The sequence below is a fragment of the Aptenodytes forsteri genome, unplaced genomic scaffold (genome assembly GCF_000699145.1).
Source record: "Aptenodytes forsteri isolate BGI_AS27 unplaced genomic scaffold, ASM69914v1 Scaffold390, whole genome shotgun sequence".
In the NCBI taxonomy this organism is placed as follows: Eukaryota; Metazoa; Chordata; class Aves; order Sphenisciformes; family Spheniscidae; genus Aptenodytes; species Aptenodytes forsteri.
This window is the reverse complement of record NW_008795631.1, coordinates 63726-72169: the sequence shown is the minus strand read 5'-3', so window position 1 is coordinate 72169 and position 8444 is coordinate 63726.

The following is an 8444-nucleotide window of genomic DNA, read 5'->3' as shown; positions in this document are numbered from 1 at the left end:
AACCCCCCCCCCCCCCCCCCCTTTTCCCCAGCCCACCCTTTGGTCGGTCTGCTCCAGCACTTGTGCTGCCAGCAGTAGGTTTAAGTCACAGATCCAACTCTCCACGCTGGTGCACAAGAAGCAGAACCCAGGTCAGAGCAACCGTTTGGCAGCAGCGCTGGCTTCAGACAGTTAGGAAGCCACACATGCTCTGCAGCTGTGCAGTTTGGGATGGCAGCAGTCTAAAAATACTTTTGATTTACTCGTTCCTTTAAGGTTTCAAACTGGCACTCAGCAAGTGCTTTAGAGGCGACATTTTCATAAAGAAACACCCAGAGCAATCAGGAAAACAGCCCAGCATAACTGGTTTCAACTGAAGTGTCAACAGTTCATCACAATAGCTCAGCACGTCAGACAGACCCAGCGAGTTCAGAGCACCCAGTGCTGACAAAGGGTCAGAAGCACTTTTGCGACTCCATCCACACACCCCGGAGTCGGGACAGAGGGGGGACACAAGAAATGCCAGACTGGATCAGGCCAGGGCTCATGTAAGCCTGTCACAGACTGTATCTGCCTGCATGTGGAGGTGAGAGAATATTTCAGGTTTCAAAGTCCTGACCTTAATAACAGCAATTTTTTCTAGTCCCTTTGTCTAAAAAACCCCTAACTTGACTTCTCTGCATAAGAGAAGTTTGGGAGTCTGTTTATTTTCAGGTTTGGGGGATATTAGAACAAGTTTGGGCTCTGCACAGCCACACCCTTTCAGGGTGCTACCTGCAAAACCAAAAGTCATTGCACCTGAAAACCTCGCATCAGCTTTTACAGCCAACATAATGATTTCTTAAAGACTGAGCTCAGGTATCTTCCAATAATGATACTTCTGGGAGCGAACACCGGACGCTGAACACAGGCAAGATCAAGGAGACCAGATACCCATCGCGTCCAGCCCCTCTTCCCCTCCAATCGCTCCATGAGTTTTCCTGTTTCCACCAGTTCAGAAGGGGCTCGTAGGGTGTTGTGCAGCATTGTTCCCCCCCAAGCAGAAAGGCTGCTGGAGCAGAGGCACCGAGTAACCTGATCTTGATGCAGCCGGCAGATCTGATCGCATTCTGGTGCCCAGCAGAGAGTTGGTAGAGAAACACTTCCAAAGACAGATGTTTGCCTCCCCTTTATTACACTTCTGCTTTTCAAAGTGAAGTTAATTGTTTTAATAGATTTTTGCATTTTCAGACAAACTTAAAGCCAAGATTTTTCTTTAAGCCTCACAGCTGTGACTGTTCCCATGGATGACAGTCTGAAGGGTTTGGAGTTTTTTTGCTGAGACCCCTCTCCTGGAATCCCAGGAATGTTGAAAACCTTCTGGAAGGAGTCATGTCATCATCTCCCCCCCAGCAGATCTCTGCAGAGAACCAGTTGCTCAAATTAATACTTCCCAAGTCCCAACTGGCCCAGAGATTCCCAAACCCTCAGCGAGGAGCACTCCCTCGAGTACAACAAAACGACAACACAGTTCTCACCACTTCAGCTAACAGCCAAATCTTTCGATGGAAAGCAGCATATACATCAGCGTTAAAAATGCAGGAATTTCATAACACCCACTGCTGCTGAAATGCGGCCAACTCTGAGGTGGAGCAGAGCTGTTTGCAAGCCTACAGCATCAAAGAATACTTTTCAACAAAGAGGTAGGGAAGAAATCCGTGCCCACTGCAGCCTTGCCTACAACAGGAATTTTCTTTCCCTCCAGCAAGTTAGCAACCATTTGCAATCAATTGCTCCAGAACAAATCACAAAGAACCTGGAAAATTCCTTTCCCTTTTCACCTTCCCGAGGAGGTTTGCCCTGGCTGCGTTCAGACACTTAGAATCAAGGCATTTCCATATTGCAGACAACACCTTAAATTGAAGCGGGGAGACCACTGAAGCAAAACATGACATTGGATCTTGTCACCTTTGCCTTGTTAGACAAGATGGAAAAACAGCTGAAAAGAATGGCCGGGATATTCCCTCAGATGCATCCGGGTCCTGGCAAAACGACACTCTTACCTTCCCCAGGTAACTATCCTGGAAATGGATTTTGGTGGGCTAACTTCCTTCTGCACAGTTACTGGCTATTCCAGCACTCTCCAAGATGAAAACATTTGTTCTGCAGCGGTGGAGAGAAAACAGGGGAGGGGAGGGAAGAGAGGGTTATTTGCAGTGGTGTTTTGTTTGGAGTCGGGATGGTCCAGGGGCCCCTCTGCTGCTGCTCCTCCTAATTCACACAGGAAGAAGGAGATTATCCTACACAGAGACAAGCTATACTGAAGGCAGAAGCAGCAGTTCAGAGAAAGAATAGCTTGGCCTCTGAATGATGTCACATTATTAGAAGCCACAGCGAGGTTAGAATCAAGTCGGGATGCTGTGTTTACGAAGCAGGACTCAGCCTCATCTTCACCCAAAGATAATTTCATCTGGCACTTCACACTATTGTCAATAAAAACAAAACTGGGTAGAAATTCCCTTCCTGTGAACCACATGCAGGCAGCCCTCAGCTCGGTCTCCGTTTGCAAGAAGGCTGCACGCTGCCTTGCTCTGAACTCCTCTGATCTTGGCTGGCACCCAGCAAGATGAAGTCTCCCTGTTTAGTTGGCACTTGCTGGAAAGTCAGGGAACTTTACAGGCACTCAAGCTCCGCATGCCTCAGCCTTTGCTTTTACAGGGATTATTTCTAAAAACCCACTTCCCCCGTGTCTCCATTTGGTTTAATGTCAGATGCCTGCAGCTTATGGCTGGAGAGTCATAAAAAGCGTTTAACATGCCTTTCTGCTTAAGTCTAGAAAGAAAAAACAAAACCAATTCAGAAAAGCCTCCAGCTACAGAATAAGCAGATGCAGCACAACTGCAGCTTTATCTTGAAAAAGAGCATCAGGGACCGACACATAGCTACTATCCCTGAGCAAGAAAAGGGAATATCTGTCCCTTGAAAGAAATGCGACTTCCCTCCAGAGAGTTCGCCTTTGGGGTGGCCTTGGTCAAGCAGAATTCTCAGCAACACGGCTTTTTCCCGGTTCGGTGAAGATTTCAGCTCACTCTGGGGATGTTTCATTATGCCCACGACTGCTTCATCGATGGCCTGAATCACGTTAGCAAGTCTTGCATTTTTCCCTCAAGAATCGGCTCCCGCAAGAGTGAGGCCAAGGGGAAAAAAAAAAAAGACTACAACGCCCCCACTTTAAACAAACAAAAGGTATGTTCAGCACAACCCTTCCCTTGCAAACCTTTCCCCCACCAAGTCCCTTGAACACATTCAAGCGATAGCTGGCAAACCTTTCCTGTTCTGCCTCGGTCCTGCAGTCCTGGTCTAACACAAGGTCTCTCCTAAGCAGACCCAGCTGCCTGCTCAGCAGCCAAAACCATTTGTTTTTCGTTGCCTTCACCACCAGACCCTGGATTCTCTTTGCCCTCTGTAAGCGTGGAGTAACTGGAACGATTTCGATATATTCAGGCCACAATCTGGCCCATAACATTCAAGGTTTCCATTACAAATGAAACGGTCTTTTCTACTTTTGTTTGCTCAATTCCTGAGCTTCCGATCATTTTTGGTGATGTTTTACTAACTTCCTAAAGCCTTGAGCTTTTGGGTACGTTTCTAGTGGGCAAAAAAATTACTTCAGATGCCGCCTTCTGTTGCAAAGCAACAAGAAAGCTCTTGCTCCTTCTAAGAAAAATGTTCCCTTAACTAAGTCATTCTTGCAAAGGGCATAGGAAGTCCACGTGTTCATTTATTAAACAGATTTACACTGAAAAATACAACTCCCTTGAAACCCATTTATAAGATACCTACAAAACTGACCGTCTCGAGGGCCCTGGATACCAAGTATCTGAAACTCGCTGCCTAAGCAAAGCTTGAATTACAGCTCTACACATCTTTTTTTAAAATAAATGATAGAGGAGAGCAGCCAGTGCCTTGAAAGGATTCCAGCCACAAGCTGTGGGCCTGAATGCATAGACATGCATAATTGATTTAGTTCATTCCAGACTTCCCTTTGCAATTGCTTTTCTTGAATGCCCTGAGGTGCACGACACCTATGGGCATGCCTGCACTGCGATACGAATGAATGGAAGCACGTTGTAACTCGGCATCTTTAGCAAAAATTCCCCAAGCAAAGTGTCTTCTGAATTTCAGATGTGGGAGTTTTGGCTGATCAGAAATTCATATGCCTGGTTTACTTGCTCTCCCATCTTCCATATGGTTATAGGTACCATCGCTCTGTACATTCACAAAGCCAAGAATATTACAAAACACACTGGGGCAGGGGGGAGAGAGAAGAAGAAAACAAAAGCTGTTTGTCTGCAGCAGCGTGAACTCTCAGCAAGACATGCAGAGGAGCTCACTTTTCACTACCTCATCTGCCCAGCGCTCTGCCTCATCCCATCTGCTAGCTGACTGTTGGAAGACAGCTTTCAAAGTAAAATAAAGCAAGAATGCAATAATACCGATGTATCTTATACCCTGCAGTATTCCAGATGTGTTAAAGTTAATGTCCAAGGGTAGGAATAATTTCATTTGACTCTAAACAACAACATACACAGCCACTCCTGCTGCTAAACCACCCGCTATAGCGCGAGACAACAGAAGAGCTTAGGAGGAGGAATAAAAGTAAATTTGGTACCTACTAGTAACTGCTAGAGCAGCAAAGCAGAACGTAATGGCCTAGGCTGATCTTTAGCGATAACTGAGCGAGGAAGCACCCTGCACAAGGGTAACGCGCACGCGGCTCACCCGTAAGGAATGAAACCTCCCACCCAAATACAAGCCTGAGTTGCGCCCAAGCTAGCCTCAGGGAGACAGCAGTTACCATTTTATAAATAGCTGCTTCTGCTGGCCCCTTCTTGACTCAGGGAAAGGCCTTTCCTATCTGCTCACCTAAACATCTGCTGCTGGGCCCCTTCTTGACTCAGGGAAAGGCCTTTGCTCACCTAAACGTTCAGCAACAGCTTATCTCCTTGCCAGCTTTCACTCAACGTACTCTAAGGGCGCATGCGCATCCACGCTACACAGAGACTACTGAGATTTGGCTTGCTGTGAGCATCTGTGTCCCAGTGACTCTTCTCAAAGCAGGCAGCAGACGACCTTCAAAAAGGACCCCAACCCATAAACCAGCTTCTTGTGATGCTACCTAGTATTTGGATTGGTTTTAAGAAATAACAAGGACGCTATAACATTTCCCATTTTGAGAGGCCCAACCTGATAATCAAATACTTCTTACCCTTAGAAGATGGATTCTGCAAAGTATAAAAGCTCCTAGAAAAAGCCTGCTCCAGGGAAACCGGCAATAAATCCCACTGAACTCCCATGTTCTTTCGTCAAAGCCCCAGGCTCTAAGCAAGTCAGTCATCCCCGTCTTTATATTCTAGGGATGCTGGTTCAAAGGCCAACGATGAAGAAGCGCTAATGGTTCAAAAGGAAGCACCTGTGAACGAAGCCTGTTTCCAGCCAATAAATGGCCTGAACCCTCTTTTTTTTTTTTTGCAGACTCTCCTTCTGGGGGTAATTTTAAGAAAGATCTGACAGCTGTGCTTTAATCTCCGCTTAGCTTCTCCAATTAGAGAATAAGAAACAGCAGCACAAAACTTAAAATGAGGAAGAAGGAAAAAAAAAAAGGAAAAAGAGAAGGGTGCGATCAAGAATGGGACCAAAGCCTTGAGCTCCTTAAAAAAATGTAATGCCTTTTGCCTTGCTCTACCTTGCTTTGTTAGAACACTGTCGAGGTGTAAAGGTAATCCCTCAGCAGTCTCTGCTGGAAAAACCTGGAAAGTTTTCCCCTCGAGACTCCTGATACCTGCAGGTCTATTTGCTTTGCTTTTTTAGAATGATAAAGGTAAACTAAAGAGCGCCTTTCTTTGAGGGCAGGAAATTTGGGGCAACATTTGTCACTAGCCTGATCACAATTAAACACTGGGTGATCAGCAAATCACAAACGCCGACTGGCTTCTCCAAGAAAAAGGAATCTCTTGGGCCCTGCTTAAAATTATCAGGAGCTTGAATTTTCCTAATTCTGTTCAGAGTCCAGCGTATGCAGCCCAGCTGAGATCCTTATTTGTGAGGACCTGGGGCCTTTAATTTCCTTAATGAGGAGTGATTGATGCTCAGAAGCACATTGACTAGCTGAGATGAGATGGTTGCGTTGTGCTCTGAATTCACATTGGCTGATTTAAAAAGGAAAAAAAAAAAAAGCTTAAAGTAAGAAATTGGTTTATTGGTTGTTTGGCTGATAAAAGGTTTTTTGAGAGGGTTGCTATGGTTTTGTATATCAATTACACAGAGCGGCGTAGCTCTGAGTTGGAGGGTCAGACAGCCGCCTACGTAAGGTGCTGCTGTGAAAATAGGGTATTTGTAAGATCTTTTCTACTCCGGCTTTAAATTGGGAAATGAGGTTGTTCCTTGCTAGTGCTTCCCAGGATTGTTGCCTGGCCCTTGCTGTACATAAATACAGCTGAGGCTGTTCCTTTGAAGTGAAGACGCAGCCTCAAGGAGGTGGGAGGAATTGAGGAAATGATGCTTCCCTCCCTGCCAAGTTTCTTCTTAAATTCAGTGTCTCGGCTTCCAAACCAAACCATGTTAGCTGTGGCTGGATGACAGAAAATCCCCATCCCGAGCAGGAGTTTTGGACCCTGCATCCAAGCTCTCCTCACGCGAGTGGGACCTGGCAGCCGTACAACTCTGGCTAGAAGCGTTGCTTTGGCAGCTCCTACCCTCAACAAATTACCAGCTCTGCGGAAAGCAGCAAGTAATGAGGAGCTACAAGGTAAGAGCAAGTGTGTTTTCTCCAACAGCATTTTTGTGTATATTGGACTGCTGGAAGGAAAAGCGGGGGGCAGAGGTGGATGGCAGGAGTTGTACCGTACAAGCCCCTAACACTTCTTCTGCGTAGAATGAATCCCCTATTTAACTATGTGCAGGAAAAGGAAACTAGGGGTTTTACCAGGGATATTATTCTAGCTCTGCTGGTTCCTCAAATTATAAATTCTTGTGGGCAAGCGTTACCTTTGTTTTATAGAGACCTGAGTGCGCTTGGCACTTTCAATAATAGTCCGGTGAGTGTTTACTTAAGGCTTCCCTATTCATGGTTAACAAATACGGGATAAGCTTATAATAAAATACCCAATAACAGAAGTTCTACAGTAAAAGATAATTTAGTATTCAAGAATTCAAAGCACTATATTAACAAATGTACATTGCTCCAGAGATGCAAGCTCTCTTTAGCTGTACAAATACTGAGAATAGATCCTTAGCATTTCTTTTACAACTTTATGTTTTGGTCCTGTTTCTTAACAGTCTTTTGATGAGACAAAAGAAATTTGTAAAGTAGATTGTTTAACCTCTTGAGCTGTTTGGGGAAAGTGTAATGTTTTCTTTTAGCATTTAGCTCTGGTGCCTTCATACGTTTCCTAGTGTCTTTGTAGCCGATGGTAATCACTGAAATCTGCCTTAGTGCAGAAGTTTTTACGTTGTTGTCCGAATTTCATGCTGTACACACAACCAAACACCAAGGAAATCTGTAACACTGCCCATCCCATAATGCAAAGCTATCCCCGGGAGTGAGCAGTATAGGAAGCCTGTCTTCCCCGTGCATGCGTCACGAGATGGCACTACAGGACAGAGTCCTCCCTGTCCTCAAAGTTTGGCGGACAGAAAATCCGCTGCAGGGAGGCAGAAAGGAGCATTGGGGTAACCCATGTGTAGGTGAGTTGGAGACCCAGCAAGTCAGAGCAACCTCCTCTTAGGCCCAAGAAATCTTCTCATCTGCTGGGGGTTCAGGGCTTTGCCGCCTCCGTGACAGCAGCAGCTTCACGTGGAAGTATTGCAGAAGCTCAACGTGCTTTGAGGGAAATAGAATTCATGTTCTGGAGAAATGGGGTCCGGCTCAGAGTACGGCAGTGTCTTTTCCCTTTACAGAATGGCTTTGTGCTGACTGGCAAGTTGAAGCTCCAGCAACGGAAGCAGAAGGATCCAGAGTACGTGAGCTTTGCCCGTGTACCCTGTTCTATTACACTCAAAAAGTGAGTTACACTCAAAAATGCTGTGAAATAAAAATGGCAAAAGTCAGTGCTTGTTGCAGCTGCCAGAAAATGACCGTTTGGGAACGTTTTCTGTCCAATGTCCTACATTTCAGTTGCTTCCTTCCTGGCTACATCTTTCTAGCCAGGCAATCTGTTGTCCTTCATGCTAAGCAGGGCATGTTCCAGAGAGAGCGCCATTGGGCTTGCTTCTTGTCACTCACATGGGTTTGTTAACGAATAAAAAGCAAATCCTGGGTTAGCTGAAAGCCTGCCAGGTAGTTCACAGCAGGTGCCTTTTCTCCAGCCTGCATGGTACATACAAATAGGATGTTATTCTCACCCCATCGCTATTCCTTTGTTCGGGAGGTGTGGGATTTCAGTCCAATCTCCCTTTCCATTGCTATTATCTGTTACCCTTAGGGT